Genomic DNA, 24,569 nt, shown 5'->3' on the forward strand with positions numbered 1-24,569 from the left:
GGGAAATGCAGTTCCAGAATGAATGGTGACAGTAAGGGAAAGAGACCTCTAGTGGACACCCGGGGAAAACACAAAAACAAGCAGACGACCCATCGGGCGGCCAGGGCGAAGCAGACGACCCATCGGGCGGCCAGGGCGAAGCAGACGGCCCATCGGGCGGCCAGGGCGCTGAAGACCCCTCGGGCGGCCAGGGCGGTGAAGACCCCTCGGGCGGCCAGGGCGGTGCAGACCCCTCGGGCGGCCAGGGCGGTGAAGACCCCTCGGGCGGCCAGGGCGGTGCAGACCCCTCGGGCGGCCAGGGCGGAGCAGACCCCTCGGGCGGCCAGGGCGTAGCAGACCCCTCGGGCGGCCAGGGCGGTGAAGACCCTTCGGGCGGCCATGGCAGAGGCTCTGGAACAGACACTGGCTCAGGAATAGCAGACACCGGCTCTGGAACAGCAGACACTGGCTCTGGAACAGACGGCACCGGCTCTGGCTCTAAAACAGCCACTGGCTCCAGCTCTGGAACAGACACTGGCACTGGCACTGGCTCAGGAACAGGCATTAGCTCAGGAACAGACACCGGCTCTGGAACAGCAGACACTGGCTCTGGAACAGACGGCACCGGCTCTGGCTCTAAAACAGCCACTGGCTCCAGCTCTGGAACAGACACTGGCACTGGCACTGGCTCAGGAACAGGCATTAGCTCAGGAACAGACACCCGCTCAGGAACAGACACCATCGTGCTTCTGGACTCAATGACTTAAATCTCTGCTGCTCATGGGAAAAGTTGACACACGCCAAGGTTCCATGGTGTAATGGTTAGCACTCTGGGCTCTGAATCCAGCAATCCGAGTTCAAATCTCGGTGGGACCTGCTTTTGCCAGGAATGTGTGCAGTACCTCGTTCGAAAAAACTTTTTCGGCAGCACTGAGCCGCAAGAGCTCATCTAGGTAGTGCCCCTTGAAGTGGGGCGTAAAAAGGATGGACAGCACTGGAGAATGCAGGCATCGATCCCACTACCTCTCGCTTGCGCCTACTGCTTCCTACCGATTGAGCCAAAGTAAGCCCAAAGTAAGCCCACGTGAGCCAATTGTGTTTCTCTGCTGTGGCTTACTTTTGACCAATCGCGTTCTCTCCTGTGGCTTACTTTTGACCAATCGTGTTTCTCTCCTGTGGCTTACTTTTGACCAATCGCCTTTCTCTCCTGTGGCTTACTTTTGACCAATCGCGTTTCTCTCCTGGCTCTGCTCCTGTGGCTTACTTTTGACCAATCGGCGACCACTGTTATTATCGTCATCTTTGCAATCTTTGCAACAGGTAAGTCTATTCTTCACGACTCTATAATCGATCATTATTTATTCATAAACAGTGTTTGTTTTTAGACAATTAAACATGGCAATAAAGCCAGCTAGCGTGTAATAGCACACGTTTTCTTCTGTACATGTGAACCTGCAACTTTACCATGATATACAGTAAAAAACATGTCACTACTGTCAAGATAATTAGCCGACCGCTAATTAAGCTATATCCTCCTTAAACCATTTTTTTGTTGTTGTTAATTTAGTATTTTTTGTGTCATTCATTACATTATTTTGAGCACAAGAAGATTTTTACTAAAACCTTTTAAAAAAAAAGTTTAATTCATATATGTTATACTATACTATGTTATACACCAGTATACATATTTATGTCATCTTTTTAAATACTATGTTATACATATTTAAAAAGACATGAATAGGCAAAAACAAGTGTTTTTTTGTTTCAACAAATGATTCTCAACTATGTTATAAAAGATATACCAAAACGATTTGATATACCATTTTAAGTTTTAGATCTGTTTGATGATCATATTATTATGAATTGTCATAAACGCCTTTATGTTATATTTGGTGTTTCTTAGTAATCTCTGCCACAAAAGCTAAACAAAACAAAACGATTTAAGCATGGCATGATACCAGCAAGATTGTACCAAGAAGTGTTATTTATTTTCTTATTAATTAGTTCATCACACTATTTACAATTTGTACACAAGGCAATTCAAAGTGATTCACAGTTGTATAAAAAACAATAATGCTTATGCTCATAATAATAATAATCATTAATTATTATAATATTATAATAATTAATTACATAAAAAAGAAATGCTGTAGTAAAATACTTTCAGTTGGAATATGACAGCTATGTAACGTTCTGTTTATGCCTGTGTCCTTTCAGATTATGTATGCATACCCGGTTTTACGAAGAACCTCTGAGGGTCGACTCCTTATGGGGCCAACTGAGGAGGCCAATAGGAGGAAGATCGTGTTGGCAGGGAGGGCCAGGTGTAAAGAGGAGGTCCTGGCTGAGGCCACTGCCTTTGTGAGGCAGAATGGAGGGAATCCTGGAGACCAGTTCCTGGTTCTGGCTCACTGCAAGATCCAGTTTGGGAAACACCAGGGTCAGAGGTTCCTGTGGCTGCTGAAGAACTCACTGTGGTATGCCTGCTATCTGGTCAGCAGCATTTTGGGGGAGGAGGAGAGGGACAACCCGCTGTCGGACAACAAACACCTGTTCCTCAGATACACCTCGCAGATCAGGGAGGTAGGCGAGGCTGTAGAGGTGTATCAGAAAAAAACAGGCCATGCTGCAGGAGGCCCAGAGGACAGGAGACTCTTGGTGTCTGATGGTGGAGTTTGGGGATTTTAAGGGTAGGTCAATAAAGGAGGTGTATGAGGACCCAAGCAAGGAGGCCCAGGCTCTCATCACCTACCTGAAGAAGGTAAAGGCCGGGCCTAACACCAATATGGCCCTTTTCAAAGCATACGTGCTGAAGAGGCAGGCTCCAGCCCACGTGCCCACCGCCACTGTGCCCACTGCATCTGTCCTCACTGCTGCTGTGCCCACTGCCACTGTGTCTGTTCCTCCTCCACCTACTGCCACTAAGAACAGCCCACTGCTGGCGACCAATGTGAAGGCCCTGTTGGCGCGGGGGAAGCATTTATTTGCTTCACAGCTGGCACAAAAGATTTTGTCTCCAGCCAAACCCTGTAAGTGGGTAAGTTTTTTCTTTTTTCTCCAGCCACTGCAGGCTCGAGAGGCCCTGCTCTTGCCCCGGCTCATGCTACTGCCCCTGCTCCTGCCCCTTATCCTGCTCCTCCAGCATTGTGGACCCCTGGCCAGGTGTCCCAGTCGCCTGCAGAGCTTCCTGTCCACTGGAAAGAGCATCTCCCATCTTTCCAGCAAGGCTTTCAACCCCTGTCCTTTTGCACCAGGACTATCCTCACTACAGCCACCCACAGGACTGCAGCGCCCTGCCCAGCCTCCTCTGCAGTCTCCTCATCTGCACCCTGCCCAGCCTCCTCTGCAGTCTCCTCCTGTGCACCCTGCCCAGCCTCCTCTGCAGTCTCCTCCTCTGCGCCCTGCCCAGCCTCCTCTGCAGTCTCCTCCTCTGCGCCCTGCTCAGCCTCCTCTGCAGTCTCCTCCACAGCCTTCTGTCCAGCCAAGTGCTGCCTCTGCTCCTGCAACATCAACTGGGTCCAGTGTTGCGGACCAGGCTCCTGTAAGTAAGCTTCTCATTATTCGTGTGCAGGTCCTGCAGCGTGATTTCCAATGACCACAAAAAAAGAGGCCCCATTTCCTCTGTGCTGGAAACTTTGCACCGGCTACCTTTTAATTGTTGATTTAATAAGAAAATTGCGCTTTAAGCCATGGAAGCTGAAATGTTTGCGGCCCGACAGCAGCACGGAGGATGTATGTTTCGGCTCGTTGGTCTAGGGGTATGATTCTCGCTCAGGGTGCGAGAGATCCCGGGTTCAAATCCCGGACGAGCCTATTATTAGGCTTTGCTTTTAATCTCTTCAGCCTGATTAGGGCAACCAGGATATTTCTGAGCAATTGGGGATAAAATGTGCCAGAGAGAGGCCGGTTAGCTCAGTTGGTTAGAGCGTGGTGCTAATAACGCCAAGGTCGCGGGTTCGATCCCCGTACGGGCCACTCATTTTCTCTCTGTGACCTTCGTTCTGCTCTTCTCGAAAATGACGGGCGGTCTCCCATACATCCATGCTGGCTAAACCACACAAGTACCTGGCCGAAATAGCTCAGTTGGGAAAGCGTTAGACTGAAGATTTAAAGGTCCCGGGTTTTGGCAGAGGAACAACCTCCGCCTCTTTTAGTCTACCATATTCCACCTCTCAGACAGCCAGTTAGCAGGGTGTTTTGGTTCCATGGTGTAATGGTTAGCACTCTGGGCTTTGAATCCAGTGATCCGAGTTCAAATCTCGGTGGAACCTTTTTAGGATCATTGTGGAAGGGAGGGGAAAAACAGAGGTGATGCGCAACTGCTGACGTGGCGGTGAAATTGGCACTCTCAAACCGAGTCGGAATTGGGGAAACATGGGCTTAAAAGACAAAGCCTTCTTTTGCTCCTTGCTATCGCGCTTCTGGACTGAATGACTTAAATCTCTGCACCTCATGGGAAAAGTTGACACACGCCGAGGTTCCATGGTGTAAGAGTTAGCACTCTGGGCTCTGAATCCAGTGATCCGAATTCAAATCTCGGTGGGACCTTCATTTGCCAGGCTAAACAGCACAAGTACCTGGCTGAAATAGCTCAGTTGGGAGAGTGTTAGACTGAAGATTTAAAGGTCCCTGGTTCAATCTCGGGTTTCGGCAGAGGAACCACGCCCGCCTCCTTTAGGCTACCTGATTCCACCTAGCCACATCGCTATCTGCCTCTCAGACAGACAGCTGGGAGGGTGTGTTGGTTCCATGGTGTAATGGTTAGCACTCTGGGCTTTGAATCCAGCGATCCGAGTTCAAATCTCGGTAGAACATTTTTTAGGTTCTTCGCGGAAGGGAGGGAAAAAACAGAGGTGATGCGCAACTGCTGACGTGGCGGTGAAATTGGCACTCTCAAACCGAGTCGGAATTGGGGAAACATAGGGTGCTTCTCAATATCCCTCCTCGTCTCCTCGTTCCTCTGTCCTCCATCCTTTGACCCGGAAACCGATCGAGCTCAGCCATCTTGAAGGACATCTCAATTCTCTAATTGCACCGCGAGGAGGCGAGGATCGAGGAGTGAGGAGGCTTTCAGAGGAGTCATGAGCGAGGATACACAGGTGTATCCTATGCGGAAGTGTTTTATTGACTAAACGTGACGCACGTATACATTCTCCTCCCCCTTCACATCGGTCACAATCTGTTTTAAAGTATACTTTACCATTGCAGTTTATATAAACCACACATTACACATATTTCAACAGGGTATCTTGCTTTATTATTATTTATTATGAATTTCTTAAATAAACAAACTGCAACAACATGAGGGCAGATCCTTTGAGCGCTGCTGATGACGCTATGAAGTGACGCTCGAGTGATCAAGTATTCCAATGTATAAAAAAGCTTTCATTCGATTCCTCCATCCTCATTTTTGTCATTCATTACATTATTTTGAGCACAAGAAGATTTTTACTAAAACCTTTAAAAAAAAAGTTTAATTCATATATGTTATACTATACTATGTTATACACCAGTATACATATTTATGTTATCTTTTTAAATACTATGTTATACATATTTAAAAAGACATGAATAGGCAAAAACAAGTGTTTTTTTGTTTCAACAAATGATTCTCAACTATGATATAAAAGATATACCAAAACGATTTGATATACCATTTTAAGTTTTAGATCTGTTTGATGATCATATTATTATGAATTGTCATAAACGCCTTTATGTTATATTTGGTGTTTCTTAGTAATCTCTGCCACAAAAGCTAAACAAAACAAAACGATTTAACCCTCTGGGGTCCTATGTGTTTTTGGGGTCCTGGAGGTGTTCTGACATGCTCTAACATTTGTGCTTTTTCAGTTATTTATAAACATGTTAATGGCAAAGGTGTAAATTCACTCTATATAGCACAAACAGGGCTACCATAATATGTTAGCAAGATGTATGTACATGTTTGTATTTTTGAGAGAATATTGTTTATGCATGGTTATTGAAAAAACTAAAACTTAAAATCTCTGAAATAAGGCCACAAAACACATACTAAATATGTGTCCACAAGACTTTTGACTAATGGATGTTCTCGCCTAGGATTTTTGCTTCAAAATGATCTGAAAATCATCCTTCCAAATCATTCACATAAAACAACACATTGATTTAAATTTAGTAAAACACTTTTTGTTTGGAAAGGCAATATGCGAAATGGGCGTGACTCATGTATAATGGTCTGATTCACACCTGTGAAGACAAAAGACCTGCTTAATGAGCCTGCATAATGAGCTTTTCACAGGTGTGTCACTGAGCCACAAGAAAGAATACAAGGACACAAGAAAAGAAATGTGTATATATACTACAAAATTGGTTCACAGTTGGAAAAATCTATAAAAAAATAGTATTTTTCCACTTGTATTTTTGCTTGCAAATTGTATAATATCCAATGTGAACATCTCTAGTAATTGTGTAGTTAATTCTCATACTGTATTTTCAGAAAGTTTTGGATATGTATCCTCTCCCCAAATTTGTCACTAATAAAACACAATACAAATAATTTGAAGAGAAGGCTTATATTGACCTTTTAAGATTTTGTTTACATCTACCTTGTAAATATATTATTTGCTATTTTATTAAAAAGGTTACAATTACAGCAACAATTAAAATAACAATATTTCAAGTGTAATATTTCTTTGTAAAAACTAAAGTATACATTTTATCATACATATTTCAAAGTTAAGGATTCATTAGTTTGAATAAAGCCTACATTGGAACAAACACTATAATAGCATCCTAGTTGATGACTTTATTTTTGACAAAACAAACATAGCCTAATATATTTAACATTTGAGCAGAAATTGGTGAACAAAAGCTTATTCAATGTGGCAGTAGTCTATAGTTTAGGCTACAGTAAACAGTTAATAATCTATCCAAAAACTAGTCAACGAAATGTTGTCTTTCATATTTCTTCTGTAACATAGGCATATCGTTTGTTGTTTTTATGATAGCCTATATTAGGGCATATAAATATTAATTTGCAGTTTAATATGTTGCTAATACAAAGACATTTTAACGTTATTTCAACATATTTCAGTCGATTTTCACTCATCTCAGTATAGCAATAGGGTTTGGTAAAAACTGTTCAGTTCATTCATTCACACACAGACGCGATTCATATTTAAACAGTCTTTTTGCAGTTTACATACACTATGATATCGCAATTAGAACACTAATAAAAAAACTTACTTCTCAGATGGATATTTCATATTTCTTTGTAAAAACTAAAGTATACATTTTATCATACATATTTCAAAGTTAAGGATTCATTAGTTTGAATAAAGCCTACATTGGAACAAAGACTATAATAGCATCCTAGTTGATGACTTTATTTCTGACAAAACAAACATAGCCTAATATATAACATTTGAGCAGAAATTGGTGAACAAAAGCTTATTCAATGTGGCAGTAGTCTAGTTTACAGTAAACAGTTAATAATCTATCCAAAACTAGTCGACGAAATGTTGTCTTTCATATTTCGTCTGTAACATAGGCATGTCGTTTTTTGTTTTTATGAGCCTATATTAGGGCATACATATTAATTTGCAGTTTAATACGTTGCTAATACAAAGACATTTTAACGTTATTTCAACATATTTCAGTCGATTTTCACTCATCTCAGTATAGCAATAGGGTTTGGTAAAAACTGTTCAGTTCATTCATTCACACACAGACGCGATTCATATTTAAACAGTCTTTTTGCGGTTTACATACACTATGATATCGCGATTAGAACAATAATAAAAAAAAACTTACTTATCAGATGGATCCGTTGCTCCTCGAAATGAAAAAAAAACAGTACATGTTCTGAGGTAAATGTCCCAGGATTATTCCTCACACAGCCTCGCAAGAAGAAATAGGGTACATTAATCTGATGATTACATTTGTTGTGTCATCGCGTTTATGAGGGGCGTTGACACTTTGCATGTGTTGCTTCAGATCATTTGCGTTTGAATACCACACGCGCTCTCCGTGGGCGTGTCAGATTAGCAGAATAATGAGCTAAGAGAACGATAATGAGATCGGCTGACACCTCTCTCTTTTTTAATAGATTACATAAACAGAGAATATTTATTTTAGTTTTGAATTAGATATTTTAAAAGTACAAACTTAAATGATAATAAAGATATATTGCTCGTGCTTGTGTGAATAGTATTCGCTGAGCTTTGTTTAAGTTTAGAGACGTGCACCAGAATTTTTTTTAACGGAGACAGAGAGGCAGAAAGCACACCCTGTTTATTTTCTTCATTTTACAAAAGCACACGGTTTTGATGTTAATGTGAGTGTACACAAAAAAAAGAAGACCCTCTATAGTTTATAATCATGTGTTGATTTTATTTATATGACCAAAAATGACGGAGTATTTTAAGTCTATGTTGCTGCTATGTGGAAAAAAAACAGCAAAACGCGCCGGCGCGTTTCTCGACCCCAGAGAGTTAAGCATGGCATGATACCAGCAAGATTGTACCAAGAAGTGTTATTTATTTTCTTATTAATTAGTTCATCACACTATTTACAATTTGTACACAAGGCAATTCAAAGTGATTCACAGTTGTATAAAAACAATAATGCTTATGCTCATAATAATAATAATCATTAATTATTATAATATTATAATAATTAATTACATTAAAAAGAAATTCTGTAGTAAAATACTTTCAGTTGGAATATGACAGCTATGTAACGTTCTGTTTATGCCTGTGTCCTTTCAGATTATGTATGCATACCCGGTTTTACGAAGAACCTCTGAGGGTCGACTCCTTATGGGGCCAACTGAGGAGGCCAATAGGAGGAAGATCGTGTTGGCAGGGAAGGCCAGGTGTAAGGAGGAGGTCCTGGCTGAGGCCACTGCCTTTGTGAGGCAGAATGGAGGGAATCCTGGAGACCAGTTCCTGGTTCTGGCTCACTGCAAGATCCAGTTTGGGAAACACCAGGGTCAGAGGTTCCTGTGGCTGCTGGAGAACTCACTGGGGTATGCCTGCTATCTGGTCAGCAGCATTTTGGGGGAGGAGGAGAGGGACAACCCGCTGTCGGACAACAAACACCTGTTCCTCAGATACACCTCGCAGATCAGGGAGGTAGGCGAGGCTGTGGTGGTGTTTCATATAAAACAGGCCAGCTGCAGGAGGCCCAGAGGACAGGAGACTCTGGATGTCTGATGGTGGAGTTTGGGGATTTTAAGGGTAGGTCAATGAAGGAGGTGTATGAGGACCCAAGCAAGGAGGCCCAGGCTCTCATCACCTACCTGAAGAAGGCAAAGACCAGGCCTAACACCAATATGGCCCTTTTCAAAGCATACGTGCTGAAGAGGCAGGCTCCAGCCCACGTGCCCACCACCACTGTGCCCACTGCATCTGTCCTCACTGCTGCTGTGCCCACTGCCACTGTGTCTGTTCCTCCTCCACCTACTGCCACTAAGAACAGGCCACTGCTGGCGACCAATGTGAAGGCCCTGTTGGCGCGGGGGATGCATTTATTTGCTTCACAGCTGGCACAGAAGATTTTGGCTCCAGCCAAACCCTGTAAGTGATTTGCAAGCTTTAAAATCATTACATTATATATTATGCAGTATATATGTCTAACGAAAATACGTGTTCAACAGCTGCAGGACCACGTGTACATCCTGCGTCTGAGTCCGCAGCCCGGAGACAGCTCTTTACATGTGGTGAGTATCACTTAACGCATACAAGTGTGTTGGTGACATGTGCTTAGTGTTTTATGTTATTTTACAGACTCTGCTGCTACGGATTTTTTTGAGGAGGAAGATGACCTGGAGATGGCAACTGTAGCCTCGCAAGCTGAGGAACAACTTCCTCAAGGTATGTAAATCTTAAACAATAATTGTCATCTCACACTCCCCTTGGAATAAGTGGCTGTTGTAGTGTTTGGTCTGCTTCGCTTCACACTTGGCTGATCCCATCTTTTTTTCTTCTTGTATTTCTTCTAATGGTGCTTGGATGAAAAACAGGATGATTTTCACTGCTTCCTTCCATCTTTTCATCATCATGTCATCTCTCTACTAATCATACATGCTTTGCAGTAAACCTTGTAATCGCAGTAGCTGTCCAGCAGAGCTGAGAAAGTCATGCAGTGAAAGTCTAAAACAATAAGATAATTTTGTTGTGTTTTTTTACGCTCCAGCCACTGCAGGCTCGAGAGGCCCTGCCCCTGCCCTGGCTCGTGCTACTGCCCCTGCTCCTGCCCCTTATCCTGCTCCTCCAGCATTGTGGACCCCTGGCCAGGTGTCCCAGTCGCCTGCAGAGCTTCCTGTCCACTGGAAAGAGCATCTCCCATCTTTCCAGCAAGGCTTTCAACCCCTGTCCTTTTGCACCAGGACCATCCTCACTACAGCCACCCACAGGACTGCAGCGCCCTGCCCAACCTCCTCTGCAGTCTCCTCCTCTGCACCCTGCCCAGCCTCCTCTGCAGTCTCCTCCTGTGCACCCTGCCCAGCCTCCTCTGCAGTCTCCTCCTCTGCGCCCTGCCCAGCCTCCTCTGCAGTCTCCTCCTCTGCGCCCTGCTCAGCCTCCTCTGCAGTCTCCTCCACAGCCTTCTGTCCAGCCAAGTGCTGCCTCTGCTCCTGCAACATCAACTGGGTCCAGTGTTGCAGACCAGGCTCCTGTAAGTAAGCTTCTCATTATTCGTGTGCAGGTCCTGCAGCGTGATTTCCAATGACCACAAAAAAAGAGGCCCCATTTCCTCTGTGCTGGAAACTTTGCACCGGCTACCTTTTAATTGTTGATTTAATAAGAAAATTGCGCTTTAAGCCATGGAAGCTGAAATGTTTGCGGCCCGACAGCAGCACGGAGGATGTATGTTTCGGCTCGTTGGTCTAGGGGTATGATTCTCGCTTAGGGTGCGAGAGGTCCCGGGTTCAAATCCCGGACGAGCCCATTATTAGGCTTTGCTTTTAATCTCTTCAGCCTGATTAGGGCAACCAGGATATTTCTGAGCAATTGGGGATAAAATGTGCCAGAGAGAGGCCGGTTAGCTCAGTTGGTTAGAGCGTGGTGCTAATAACCCCAAGGTCGCGGGTTCGATCCCCGTACGGGCCACTCATTTTCTCTCTGTGACCTTCGTTCTGCTCTTCTCGAAAATGACGGGCGGTCTCCCATACATCCATGCTGGCTAAACCACACAAGTACCTGGCCGAAATAGCTCAGTTGGGAGAGCGTTAGACTGAAGATCTAAAGGTCCCTGGTTCAATCCCGGGGGCAGGCAGAGGAACAACCTCTGCCTCTTTTACTCTACCTTATTCCACCTCTCAGACAGCCAGTTAGCAGGGTGTTTTGGTTTCATGGTGTAATGGTTAGCACTCTGGGCTTTGAATCCAGCGATCCGAGTTCAAATCTCGGTGGAACCTTTTTAGGATCTTTGCGGAAGGGAGGGGAAAAACAGAGGTGATGCGCAACTGCTGACGTAGCGGTGAAATTGGCACTCTCAAACCGAGTCGGAATTGGGGAAACATGGGCTTAAAAGGCAAAGGCTTCTTTTGCTCCTTGCTATCGCGCTTCTGGACTGAATGACTTAAATCTCTGCACCTCATGGGAAAAGTTGACACACGCCGAGGTTCCATGGTGTAAGGGTTAGCACTCTGGGCTCTGAATCCAGTGATCCGAATTCAAATCTCGGTGGGACCTTCATTTGCCAGGCTAAACAGCACGAGTATCTGGCCGAAATAGCTCAGTTGGGAGAGTGTTAGACTGAAGATCTAAAGGTCCCTGGTTCAATCTCGGGTTTCGGCAGAGGAACCACGCCCGCCTCCTTTAGGCTACCTGATTCCACCTAGCCTCATCGCTATCTGCCTCTCAGACAGACAGCTGGGAGGGTGTGTTGGTTCCATGGTGTAATGGTTAGCACTCTGGGCTTTGAATCCAGCGATCCGAGTTCAAATCTCGGTAGAACATTTTTTAGGTTCTTCGCGGAAGGGAGGGAAAAAACAGAGGTGATGCGCAACTGCTGACGTGGCGGTGAAATTGGCACTCTCAAACCGAGTCGGAATTGGGGAAACATAGGGTGCTTCTCAATATCCCTCCTCGTCTCCTCGTTCCTCTGTCCTCCATCCTATGACCCGGAAACCGATCGAGCTCAGCCATCTTGAAGGACATCTCAATTCTCTAATTGCACCGCGAGGAGGCGAGGATCGAGGAGTGAGGAGGCTTTCAGAGGAGTCATGAGCGAGGATACACAGGTGTATCCTATGCGGAAGTGTTTTATTGACTAAACGTGACGCACGTATACATTCTCCTCCCCCTTCACATCGGTCACAATCTGTTTTAAAGTGTACTTTACCTTTGCAGTTTATATAAACCACACATTACACATATTTCAACAGGGTATCTTGCTTTATTATTATTTATTATGAATTTCTTAAATAAACAAACTGCAACAACATGAGGGCAGATCCTTTGAGCGCTGCTGATGACGCTATGAAGTGACGCTCGAGTGATCAAGTATTCCAATGTATAAAAAAGCTTTCATTCGATTCCTCCATCCTCATTTTTGTCATTCATTACATTATTTTGAGCACAAGAAGATTTTTACTAAAACCTTTTAAAAAAAAAGTTTAATTCATGTTATACTATACTATGTTATACACCAGTATACATATTTATTTTATCTTTTTAAATACTATGTTATACATATTTAAAAATACATGAATAGGCAAAAACAAGTGTTTTTTTGTTTCAACAAATGACTCTCAACTATGTTATAAAAGATATACCAAAACGATTTGATATACCATTTTAAGTTTTAGATCTGTTTGATGATCATATTATTATGAATTGTCATAAACGCCTTTATGTTATATTTGGTGTTTCTTAGTAATCTCTGCCACAAAAGCTAAACAAAACAAAACGATTTAAGCATGGCATGATACCAGCAAGATTGTACCAAGAAGTGTTATTTATTTTCTTATTAATAAGTTCATCACACTATTTACAATTTGTACACAAGGCAATTCAAAGTGATTCACAGTTGTATAAAAAACAATAATGCTTATGCTCATAATAATAATAATAATATTCATTAATTATTATAATATTATAATAATTAATTACATAAAAAACAAATGCTGTAGCAAAATACTTTCAGTTGGAATATGACAGCTATGTAACGTTCTGTTTATGCCTGTGTCCTTTCAGATTATGTATGCATACCCGGTTTTACGAAGAACCTCTGAGGGTCGACTCCTTATGGGGCCAACTGAGGAGGCCAATAGGAGGAAGATCGTGTTGGCAGGGAGGGCCAATGTTGTGGTTTTCAATCTTTCTGAAAAATAACTTCACAGAGATCTTTGATGCCAGAAATAATTAGACTTTATTTTCGAACGCCGTCCCGTTCCATAGAACGGCGCTCTAACGCTCTCTGGCCCTCTGGCCTTCCAGTGCGCTCCCGAGTACATTTTGGTTCAGAGTTATATACATACTTCTTCTTCCAAAGAAGGTAACACACCCTATAGATAGTTTTGGGTAAAGGTCTTTTACCATGTGACTTCTCAGAATAGAATTTTCTGCAGCAAACAACATTCCATTCAAGGTCTTTCACATACACAGAGGAAATCCAAAGTCACAGACAGAAGAAATAATTGTGTCCAAATATATAGCAAAATTACTTGTTTTCTAAATAATAAAATCTTCTACATTCCCTCCTCTGAGGCTTATCTAAGCCTCACTTTCACTAGCTTTTTCCAGAGTGTAATTTCAAAATCCAGCTCCCTCAGTTATGCTACCTGGTGACTCAATTTGAGTCACTCATTCTCCTTTCCAATTACTGGATTAAGCCACCACACTCCGGAGGAGCACTCGAGCCAAACATCTTCTTCCATACATTTTATTTCTTTTAGTTGTTCTTTCTTTTTTGTTTATTGGAAAAAGTAAAAGAATCGAGGTCTCCTAGTCAGACAAACTGAAACATTGTTATAAGTGTGTGTATACCTTTGTTCTTGCATTGCATGTATTTGTCACAGTTATGTAGACTATATCAAACATAAAAGTCTCTTATACTATTGAAAGTTTTCTTGCGGTGCAGATGTCCTCTAGGGTCTGGCTCATCAATTATCTTCTTCGTCCTCAATTCCTCATTTAATGGAATCAACATCCAGGGTTTGTAAATATCAATTTGGTTGCCCTCTCAAATTAGTTTTCATTATCTTTTTTCCGCATTTTCATTCGTTTAACCGTGGTTTTCCAACTAGTGATCTTACTATACAAAGTACAAAACAGAATAATAACCCACTTTCAATATCTCTAATTGAGAAAATCATAATTTTCCAGACTTTACATTAAGTTTTCCTTAACTTTTGCTCTTAAGGTTTTTTAACATGATCATAATCGCTAAATTTTCCTCCCTGCGCAATATTATTTAGTAAAAGTGCAACACTGATCACCAAACATAAGTCATTCTACTTTTTTTATATAATTGTTTTTCTCCTAATGCAGACAAAGCATTATAATAAATATCTGCTTATTATAGTAGTCTAATTGATTTATTATGCATTTTTGTTCTACTTGATCCATATGACTATTAATTCAAAATATGGCTGGGTAAACATAACTCTCTCATTTTTATCACTTCTTATGAGAGAATATCATTTCTTAGATTCGAAGAATCCATCTTTTAGTCAGTCAATTTTAGTGAACAGAACACTTTACACCCATCTAATAAATTGCAATACATTTCACTTACTTTCTATTTTATTACCAAATTTAAACAATAAATTCCATTTTGACCTTTTTAATCTTGCGTGTTGCTTCTCATTCTCATTGTAGCTCCTCAGTTCAAGACTAAACTGAATACATTTTCTTCGTTTCTACTAATTTCTAAATAAACTATCATGAATAAACTAATTATGTGTCATGTAATCACTCTAACTAAGAAAGCTTCAGAGCAATGTTACATTTATCTCATAAAAGTCATTCAATAAACTTATTAGACAATTAGAAAAATAACTCTAGAGAACAACTTTTTGCACTCTTACATATTCCTTATATGTACATTTCTTTTTCTTTATATCTAACAATCTAAAAGTTTGTCTATCATCCTTTTAAACCATTAGCATTATAACTTAATTATTATTAAAACTTCCTTGTATTCGTATGCAATTTATTTTCAATCTTCAATACTTCTGTTTAGTTGACCCATTATCTGACGTTATTTTTGCTTAGACTTCCAATCTAAGGATTACTTCTCTGTCAGAGATTTAATTTCTGTTCCTGCCCTCCTCTGTTGATTTCATTGCTTTTACCCATCTATATCATGTCCACATGGTATACTGATATATGGCCTATTTTTGTCGCTGTTCTTTTCTTAACTTTGTTTTTGCCACAAATTTCACAAAACTTTGCAAAAATGCCTTTTAATTTAAAATGCCTTTAATTTTATCTTCATTTTAATTTTTAATTTCCTTATCTTACTCCCCCCTTTGCGCACTGGTTTAAAACCATTGCGCATCTGGACTGAGAATATTCAAAAGTATTCATTGGTTCGACAATCTGTCCTTCATGTGAAATGCCAAATATCTATTTTTGACCCCCCTCTGGTGCCATTTAGATTGTTCACAAGGGCTTGTTTGTTACTGAATTTCAATAACTTCTTGTAAGTCTATAAACTTTCTATAAGTACTACTTAATATTAGTCAATTGCATATTGAATCAAATCTTATAAATTCAATTTTGACATTGAATATTTGTTAATACCCAGTGTTAATACTTGCTTTAATTTCAACTGTAGCCTTAAATTAATTAAGTATATCCTTGTATTGACAAGTTACATCTGAGTACCCATTAAGATTTATTTTAAAGTTATTTTTAGTTCTAAAATTTTCCTTCATGTATTGTCTTAATTCCCATTATGCTATATCAATTTCTTAAATTAATTGTTAACATTATTTTAGTTTCTTTTCTTTTTTTCATTATCATTGTTTTCTATGTTGCTTTAATATATTTTTACTTTCAATCATTTTTGTTATGGTGGGGTTATTATTAAGTTGCTACTGAATCTATTCAAGGGCTGAACATTCAATCATAGGAAAGTTGGTTGATGTTGACTATTGTTTGAGCTTGTACTCATCTCTGTTGAGTCTCTCTTTTGCACAGTTCTTCTCATTCCTGTGTTTCTGGTTAAGTTTGTCTTTTCTTCCATTCATGATTTGATTATTCTGTTAACCTTGTCATCAATCATTAGATCTTTCACCAGGGTGTCTCCAGTGAGTCGTTCGTTGCAATGGACTCTTTCTCTCATTGTCAGCATGTCCTTGATCCCTCACTTCAGTTGTGGGGGCTTGCTGAAGTCAGTTGGTTTATTTTAAGTTGAGAGGCATGGACTCAAATGTCACACTGTTGATCACTTCTTCTGAAATTACAAAGCATAGTTACTGGTTCTTTTTGTCAGACTCGTCCCAGAATCCTTCCTGGAATTGAGCTGCTGCTATCTGTAAATTAAAGCTTAATTATTTTTGTTAGTGACAACAACATATAATTTCAATCATCTGCTCATCTGTCCCATTGTCCTTCTCGATGTTACCTGTAGAAAGGTCATGTGGGCTGAGTGGTGTCCTTTCTGCCTTCATTAACAGCAGGACTTTAATCCATATATTCTCATTTGTTTTTCATAAATTTGACTTTTGATCATTATTTGCAACTTTTTGCATTTTTCTCACAATAAATTTCAATGTACTCTTATAATTACTCAATTCAACTCAGTTATCTCTTTGTCTTGAGTTCCACTATAAGCACATTATTTATTAGGCATCTTGGACAATACTCAACCCACTTTGACAAAAGTTACAAGACAATATTTCATACTTTTGACAAAGATCCGCTCCATCATGATATGCTGAAAAGAAAGGCAGACGTGTTATGCTGCAAAGGAAGTCAGATATGTTATGCGCTGCGCAAATGTGGCACTGTTTTTTCTATTTTTATTTTTCTCTTTTTATTCTTTGTTTTTTCATATTGTTACTTCAGTTCCTGACCAGGAAATTTAACCATATGCATCCATGGTCATTATTTTATTGGGCAGAATTTGCCCTGTGGGCCCACATGTTAAATTTTAAATACAGCTGTATTGGCAAAATAATTGATTTGCCTTAGTGTCTCTTCAGACACCATCTCTCACTCATTCACACTCAGTGTCTCTCTCACACACGCTGGCCAGCATACACTCTTACAGGTTGTGCTCTAAATGTGGCATCCTATAATTTTAGCCAAGGGTTGATCAGGTCAACACAGCTATCTCAAACACTACTGTGAAGTGTCAATGATCATAAGGTTTAGTTTAACACCGTTGTTATAATCCTTTTTTTCTTTTTACAAATTCTAATAGACTAAGTATTTTAGAATAATAAGCCTGCCAATTGTAATTTTTCAAATACATTTTGTCATTTGTTTTTCTGATTTTTCCTAATCTTTTTTTTTTTTGTTTTTTTGCTCATGAGCTGCTTTAAGAAATTGGAGATCTCTGCGTAATCTTGGATCCATGGCCAACAACATTTCCATCTCATTATCCCAGTTCTGACAGCATTTTTTGCGATTTCATAAGCTTGGACTTTTGGAGTAATTTTTTCTCCAATCTATATCTCTAAAAACTTAGCAAAACAAAATGGAGTGACCAGTATCATTGTTTAGCAAACAATAATAATAATTCTTTGACATTTTGCGTCTATCTTTTTCTTTGCTACAGAATAATTTTTCATGCTTTTAGCCCTATAATTGTTTAATATAATAGCCCTCACTATAACAAATCCAGCCTCAGTTTGAACTAGTGAGTTGAGCACCCACTTCTCTCTTTCAGTGTATTCTCTTTCTTTTTTATATGGCTGGACTTGAACCTACTGGAAAAGCAAAGAGGGTTAGTTTAGCAGAGAATATAAAGAATTGCTTATGAGACCAGTGAATAATCAGAATGAATAAAGTTAATATAATAACTAAATTTGAAGCAGTCTCTAGAGTGATCATTGAAGTTGCCACACCTGTGTTGCCCGTAAGGGAAGGGTTTCGGTCAGTTCTTCTGTTTTTAGATGATCAGTCTGTTAAAGCTTCTTGGCTGTCGCTCTGCATGTGTCGTCAGCCTAGCTGTCACTCAAGGCTTGGTGTAAACAGGAATATAGGCTCTGTTGTTTCTCTGCCCCTTCTCAGTTTGGGCTTTGATAGATTTTGCCACAGCTTTGCATCTCAGGATTTTCCTCTTGTCCTCAGGAAAAAGTCTCCAGTGAAATAGTGAACGTTTCACCTTTTCCAGCATTAAATCAGTCTTTCTCCATGCCAGAAAGTGGTCATCTTCAGAAGGGGAGCTGAAAGCCCCTCACCCTCTCTTCTTCTTCTCTCTGCAGTCGTCTTTGACCTTTCACCTCTTCCATTCGACACTGAAGCCATCTGAAACTTGAACACTCAGAGAGCTGCATAGATCAAATTAGTCTTTATAAATATTTGTTCCTGAGCTATTAGCTCTTTATCTAAATTCCACTTTTAACCATCTTTTTCCTAGTTCTTTTTTACTATATAATAATCACTGGTTGACAACAGCAGTTCTCCCATTCTATTTTTAGTAAAGCAAGTTCTTCGTTGCAGGAAAAAGCAAGCTATTTCTTCATTGCAATATCAGCAATAATCTAACTTTGATTTTCTGAGTATAATACAATTAAATAATTTTCCCTATCATAAAATCAGCCTTCAATCGTTCTTCTGTATTTGCATGCTGTGCTCAAAATAATCTAACATGGTGAATACATTTTTCCTCACCCATTCCCAACAATTCCCATTTACTACAATTCTAAGATTGCTGTAAATTATTTATGACTGTTGAAACTTTGTCACTCAATCTTGTTCACTTTTAGCACACTGCACAAGTTATTTTTTCTTAGCACAACCTTAATTATCTACAATGGAATCATTTTTCTCACTTTGTCTTCAGGGATAATGAGATACAAATTTTAGACGTCTTCAGATATAAGATATAATATATTAAGCACGTGCATTCTTATTTATTTATCCATTAATATATATCAGTCCATTTATTAATATATATTTTATACTTTAACTTATTTATACTACAATAATCTGCAAGACTAATATCTTGAAACAATTGTTTTCTTTTACTATTTCCTTTACTTTTAATACTCATTTATAAAGTACTTGTCTCTCAAGCACATTCACACATTCCTTGTCACCTATTTTTAACCACAGTCACAGTCAAGCAGACACACAGGACAGGATCCTACATTCACTCTACTCACACAACACATTGACAATACAATAACTTTAAACTATAAGACCTCTGCGATTCACTTCCTCCGACACAACAGAGTCATATACTACATAGCTTTTTCGTACAGTCCCTTGTTAACCTATAACAAGGCGGTAACCAAAGGCTAAACTTATCTGTGCAATATTCGCCATCCTTCCAGGCCCTCTTGGCGAAATCCACATAAAACTTACCCAGTCCCTTGTTAACCTATAACAAGGCGGTAACAATAAACCAAACTTAATCTGTGCACATGCAATTAACTTATTATCCTCAAGGCCCTCTTAATAAGTAACACAGAGTTCTGGTAACCTTTACCAGTATACTTAATGATACCCAATACCATTAAAATCTACAATAAGTTGGTAACCTTTACCAGTATGCTTAATGATACCCAATACCATTAAAATCTACAATAAGTTGGTAACCTTTACCAATAAACTCAAACTCTTGCTAATCATCCATCCAGGCCCTCTTGATTTAGCAAACACAGATTCTTACATACGTACGACAAAACCTTTAGCGGCACGTCAGCAGTACCAATATTCATACAACTTGCATCAGATTATATAAACACTGGCAAACACTAACGGGAGCTCCGCCGCGCTATAACACAGTACTTGATATCATCAACAACAATAGACACTTATTTCTATAATCAAAGATCCTCTTTTCAATTTTTTAGTTCTTTAAACTTGGAGAAGCATTTTAAAGGGTTTTACCACTCTGGCTCACTGGTGACAACACATACTTTTTCAAAAGCAAAAATTGCTCACCTCAAATTACAGTGGCCACTGTTGTCTGTGTCGGTCACCAGTGTTGCCTTTCGTGGTTCCTTCAGCCTCAACCCAAGTCCTGCCGGGGTCGCCAAATGTTGTGGTTTTCAATCTTTCTGAAAAATAACTTCACAGAGATCTTTGATGCCAGAAATAATTAGACTTTATTTTCGAACGCCGTCCCGTTCCATAGAACGGCGCTCTAACGCTTTCTGGCCCTCTGGCCTTCCAGTGCGCTCCCGAGTACATTTTGGTTCAGAGTTATATACATACTTCTTCTTCCAAAGAAGGTAACACACCCTATAGATAGTTTTGGGTAAAGGTCTTTTACCATGTGACTTCTCAGAATAGAATTTTCTGCAGCAAACAACATTCCATTCAAGGTCTTTCACATACACAGAGGAAATCCAAAGTCACAGACAGAAGAAATAATTGTGTCCAAATATATAGCAAAATTACTTGTTTTCTAAATAATAAAATCTTCTACATAAGGAGGAGGTCCTGGCTGAGGCCACTGCCTTTGTGAGGCAGAATGGAGGGAATCCTGGAGACCAGTTCCTGGTTCTGGCTCACTGCAAGATCCAGTTTGGGAAACACCAGGGTCAGATTTTCCTGTGGCTGCTGGAGAACTCACTGGGGTATGCCTGCTATCTGGTCAGCAGCATTTTGGGGGAGGAGGAGAGGGACAACCCGCTGTCGGACAACAAACACCTGTTCCTCAGATACACCTCGCAGATCAGGGAGGTAGGCGAGGCTGTGGAGGTGTATCATATAAAACAGGCCATGCTGCAGGAGGCCCAGAGGACAGGAGACTCTGGATGTCTGATGGTGGAGTTTGGGGATTTTAAGGGTAGGTCAATGAAGGAGGCGTATGAGGACCCAAGCAAGGAGGCCCAGGCTCTCATCACCTACCTGAAGAAGGCAAAGGCCAGGCCTAACACCAATATGGCCCTTTTCAAAGCATACGTGCTGAAGAGGCAGGCTCCAGCCCACGTGCCCACCACCACTGTGCCCACTGCATCTGTCCTCACTGCTGCTGTGCCCACTGCCACTGTGTCTGTTCCTCCTCCACCTACTGCCACTAAGAACAGGCCACTGCTGGCGACCAATGTGAAGGCCCTGTTGGCGCAGGGGAAGCATTTATTTGCTTCACAGCTGGCACAAAAGATTTTGGCTCCAGCCAAACCCTGTAAGTGATTTGCAAGCTTTAAAATCATTACAGTATATATTATGCAGTATATATGTCTAACGAAAATACGTGTTCAACAGCTGCAGGACCACGTGTACATCCTGCGTCTGAGTCCGCAGCCCGGAGACAGCTCTTTACATGTGGTGAGTATCACTTAACGCATACAAGTGTGTTGGTGACATGTGCTTAGTGTTTTATGTTATTTTACAGACTCTGCTGCTACGGATTTTTTTGAGGAGGAAGATGACCTGGAGATGGCAACTGTAGCCTCGCAAGCTGAGGAACAACTTCCTCAAGGTATGTAAATCTTAAACAATATTTTACAAACAATTACAAATAAAACAAAACAGTATTTTTTAAATGACATATTATTTTATTTCACAACACAGAGGATTGGCATTTCTCAGGTGTCAATCTACATTCACTCTTTGAGTGAACATCCTCAAAGGAAAAAAGATAATTTAAAGGTGTATGTAAAATGTTTTATTTAATTTTTTATCGTAATCACTGACTAAAGCTCATTCTTGTCATCTCACACTTCCCCCACTCCCCTTGGAATAAGTGGCTGTTGTAGTGTTTGGTCTGCTTCGCTTCACACTTGGCTGATCCCATCTTTTTTTCTTCTTGTATTTCTTCTAATGGTGCTTGGATGAAAAACAGGATGATTTTCACTGCTTCCTTCCATCTTTTCATCATCATGTCATCTCTCTACTAATCATACATGCTTTGCAGTAAACCTTGTAATCGCAGTAGCTGTCCAGCAGAGCTGAGAAAGTCATGCAGTGAAAGTCTAAAACAATAAGATAATTTTGTTGTGTTTTTTTACGTTCCAGCCACTGCAGGCTCGAGAGGCCCTGCTCCTGCCCCGGCTCATGCTACTGCCCCTGCTCCTGCCCCTTATCCTGCTCCTCCAGCATTGTGGACCCCTGGCCAGGTGTCCCAGTCGCCTGCAGAGCTTCCTGTCCACTGGAAAGAGCAACTCCCATCTTTCCAGCAAGGCTTTCAACCCCTGTCCCTCTGCACCAGGACCATCCTCACTACAGCCACCCACAGGACTGCAGCGCCCTGCCCAGCCTCCTCTGCAGTCTCCTCCTCTGCGCCCTGCCCAGCCTCCTCTGCAGTCTCCTCCTCTGCGCCCTGCCCAGCCTCCTCTGCAGTCTCCTCCTCTGCGCCCTGTTCAGCCTCCTCTGCAGTCTCCTCCACAGCCTTCTGTCCAGCCAAGTGCTGCCTCTGCTCCTGCAACATCAACTGGGTCCAGTGTTGCAGACCAGGCTCCTGTAAGTAAGCTTCTCATTATTCGTGTGCAGGTGCTGCAGCGTGATTTCCAATGACCACAAAAAAAGTGGCCGCATTTCCTCTGTGCTGGAAACTTTGCACTGGCTACCTTTTAATTGTAGATTTAATCAAAAAACTGCGCTTTAAGCCATGCAAGCTGAAATGTTTGCGGCCCGGCAGCAGCAGGGAGGATGTATGTTTCGGCTCATTGGTATAGGGGTATGATTCTTGCTTAGGGTGCGAGAGGTCCCGGGTTCAAATCCCGGACGAGCCCATTATTAGGCTTTGCTTTTAATCTCTTCAGCCTGATTAGGGCAACCAGGATATTTATATCCCGGGTTTCGGCAGAGGAACCACATCCGCCTCTTTTAGTCTACCTGATTCCACCTAGCCTCATCGCTATCTGCCTCTCAGACAGCCAGCTATCAGGAAGTGTTGGTTCCATGGTGTAATGGTTAGCACTTTGGGCTTTGAATCCAGCGATCCAAGTTCCAATCTCAGTAGAACCTTTTCAGGTTCTTTGCGGAAGGGTGGGAAAAAACAGAGGTGATGCGCAACTGCTGACGTGGCAGTGAAATTGGCACTCTCAAACAGAGTCGGAATTGGGGAAACATGGGCTTAAAAAGCAAAGGCTTCATTTGCTCCTTGCTATCGTGCTTTTGGACTCAATGACTTAAATCTCTGCTGCTCATGGGAAAAGTTGACACACGCCAAGGTTCCACGTGTAATGGTTTGCACTCTGGGCTCTGAATCCAGCGATCCGAGTTCAAATCTCGGTGGGACCTGCTTTTGCCAGGAATGTGTGCAGTACCTCGTTCGAAAAAATTTTTTCGGCAGCACTGAGCCGCAAGAGCTCATCTAGGTAGTGCCCCTTGAAGGGGGGCGTAAAAAGGATGGACAGCACTGGAGAATGCAGGCATCGATCCCGCTACCTCTCGCTTGCGCTTGCTGCTTCCTACCGATTGAGCTAAAGTAAGCCCAAAGTAAGCCCACGTGAGCCAATCGCGTTTCTCTGCTGTGGCTTACTTTTGACCAATCGCGTTTCTCTCCTGTGGCTTACTTTTGACCAATCGCGTTTCTCTCCTGTGGCTTACTTTTGACCAATCGCGTTTCTCTCCTGTGGCTTACTTTTGACCAATCGCGTTTCTCTGCTGTGGCTTACTTTTGACCAATCGCGTTTCTCTCCTGTGGCTTACTTTTGACCAATCGCGTTTCTCTCCTGTGGCTTACTTTTGACCAATCGTGTTTCTCTTCTGTGACGTACTTTTGACCAATCAGCGGCTCCTATTATTGTCATCTTTGCAACAGGTAAGGCTATTCTTCATTACTGTATAATCGTTTAATATTTATTCATATACATTGTGTATTTTTGGAAAATTAGACATGCCAATATAGCTAGCTAGCGTGTATATTACAGGTTTACTTCAGTACCTGTGAACCTGTAACTTTTCCCATGATAAAATACAGAAAAGAAAACATGTAGCTACTGTTAAGTTAATTAGCCGGCCGCTAATTAAGCTATATCCTCCTGAGACCAAAAAAATTTTAGTTAATAATTTAGTATTTTGTGTGTCATTACATTGTTTAGAGCATAAGAAAGTTTTTTGCAAAAACGTTTATTTTTATTTTTATAATGTTCATATAGGTTATACTATGTCTTCTGTATAGGACACTACTAGGACTCATTTTTTTATTATTATTTTATTTAAAAAGACGTGATCTAAAAAAAAACCATTGTTTTTGCCTATTCATGTCTTTAAATAAAATAATAATAAAAAATGAGTCCTAGTGTCCTCTACAGAAGACATAGTATAACCTATATGAACATTATTAAAAAAAAAAACGTTTTTGCAAAAAACTTTCTTATGCTCTAAACAATGTAATTACACACATAATACTAAATTAACTAAACTTTTTTTGGTCTCAGGAGGATATAGCTTAATTATATCAGTGTTTTATATCCTGAAATTGTTTAGGTTTCAGGATTTTATATACCAAACTTTGTATGAAGATGATTCCCAACTATGTTATAAAAGATAACAGAATGATTTGATATAGACTTCCATTTTGCT

At 41.0% G+C, this 24,569-nt stretch overlaps 8 non-coding genes across 8 annotated transcripts; all 8 read left to right on the top strand.

Annotated features, from left to right (window-relative positions):
- The first annotated feature begins 783 nt into the window (after positions 1–783).
- trnaq-cug (transfer RNA glutamine (anticodon CUG)) lies at positions 784–855 on the top strand. Its single transcript has one exon. It is a non-coding gene; the product is annotated as a tRNA-Gln (tRNA).
- A 2,865-nt stretch (positions 856–3,720) lies between these two features.
- On the top strand, positions 3,721–3,792 carry trnap-agg (transfer RNA proline (anticodon AGG)). Its single transcript has one exon. It is a non-coding gene; the product is annotated as a tRNA-Pro (tRNA).
- An 88-nt stretch (positions 3,793–3,880) lies between these two features.
- trnai-aau (transfer RNA isoleucine (anticodon AAU)) lies at positions 3,881–3,954 on the top strand. Its single transcript has one exon. It is a non-coding gene; the product is annotated as a tRNA-Ile (tRNA).
- Positions 3,955–4,178: 224 nt separating this feature from the next.
- trnaq-uug (transfer RNA glutamine (anticodon UUG)) lies at positions 4,179–4,250 on the top strand. Its single transcript has one exon. It is a non-coding gene; the product is annotated as a tRNA-Gln (tRNA).
- Positions 4,251–10,835: 6,585 nt separating this feature from the next.
- trnap-agg (transfer RNA proline (anticodon AGG)) lies at positions 10,836–10,907 on the top strand. The gene has a single exon. It is a non-coding gene; the product is annotated as a tRNA-Pro (tRNA).
- An 88-nt stretch (positions 10,908–10,995) lies between these two features.
- Positions 10,996–11,069, top strand: trnai-aau (transfer RNA isoleucine (anticodon AAU)). Its single transcript has one exon. It is a non-coding gene; the product is annotated as a tRNA-Ile (tRNA).
- Positions 11,070–11,305: 236 nt separating this feature from the next.
- trnaq-uug (transfer RNA glutamine (anticodon UUG)) lies at positions 11,306–11,377 on the top strand. Its single transcript has one exon. It is a non-coding gene; the product is annotated as a tRNA-Gln (tRNA).
- A 309-nt stretch (positions 11,378–11,686) lies between these two features.
- On the top strand, positions 11,687–11,759 carry trnaf-gaa (transfer RNA phenylalanine (anticodon GAA)). The gene has a single exon. It is a non-coding gene; the product is annotated as a tRNA-Phe (tRNA).
- The last annotated feature ends 12,810 nt before the right edge of the window (positions 11,760–24,569 follow it).

Source organism: Siphateles boraxobius, unplaced genomic scaffold (genome assembly GCF_051911475.1).
Source record: "Siphateles boraxobius isolate OS27281-9 unplaced genomic scaffold, OSU_SipBor_1 19, whole genome shotgun sequence".
In the NCBI taxonomy this organism is placed as follows: domain Eukaryota; kingdom Metazoa; phylum Chordata; class Actinopteri; order Cypriniformes; family Leuciscidae; genus Siphateles; species Siphateles boraxobius.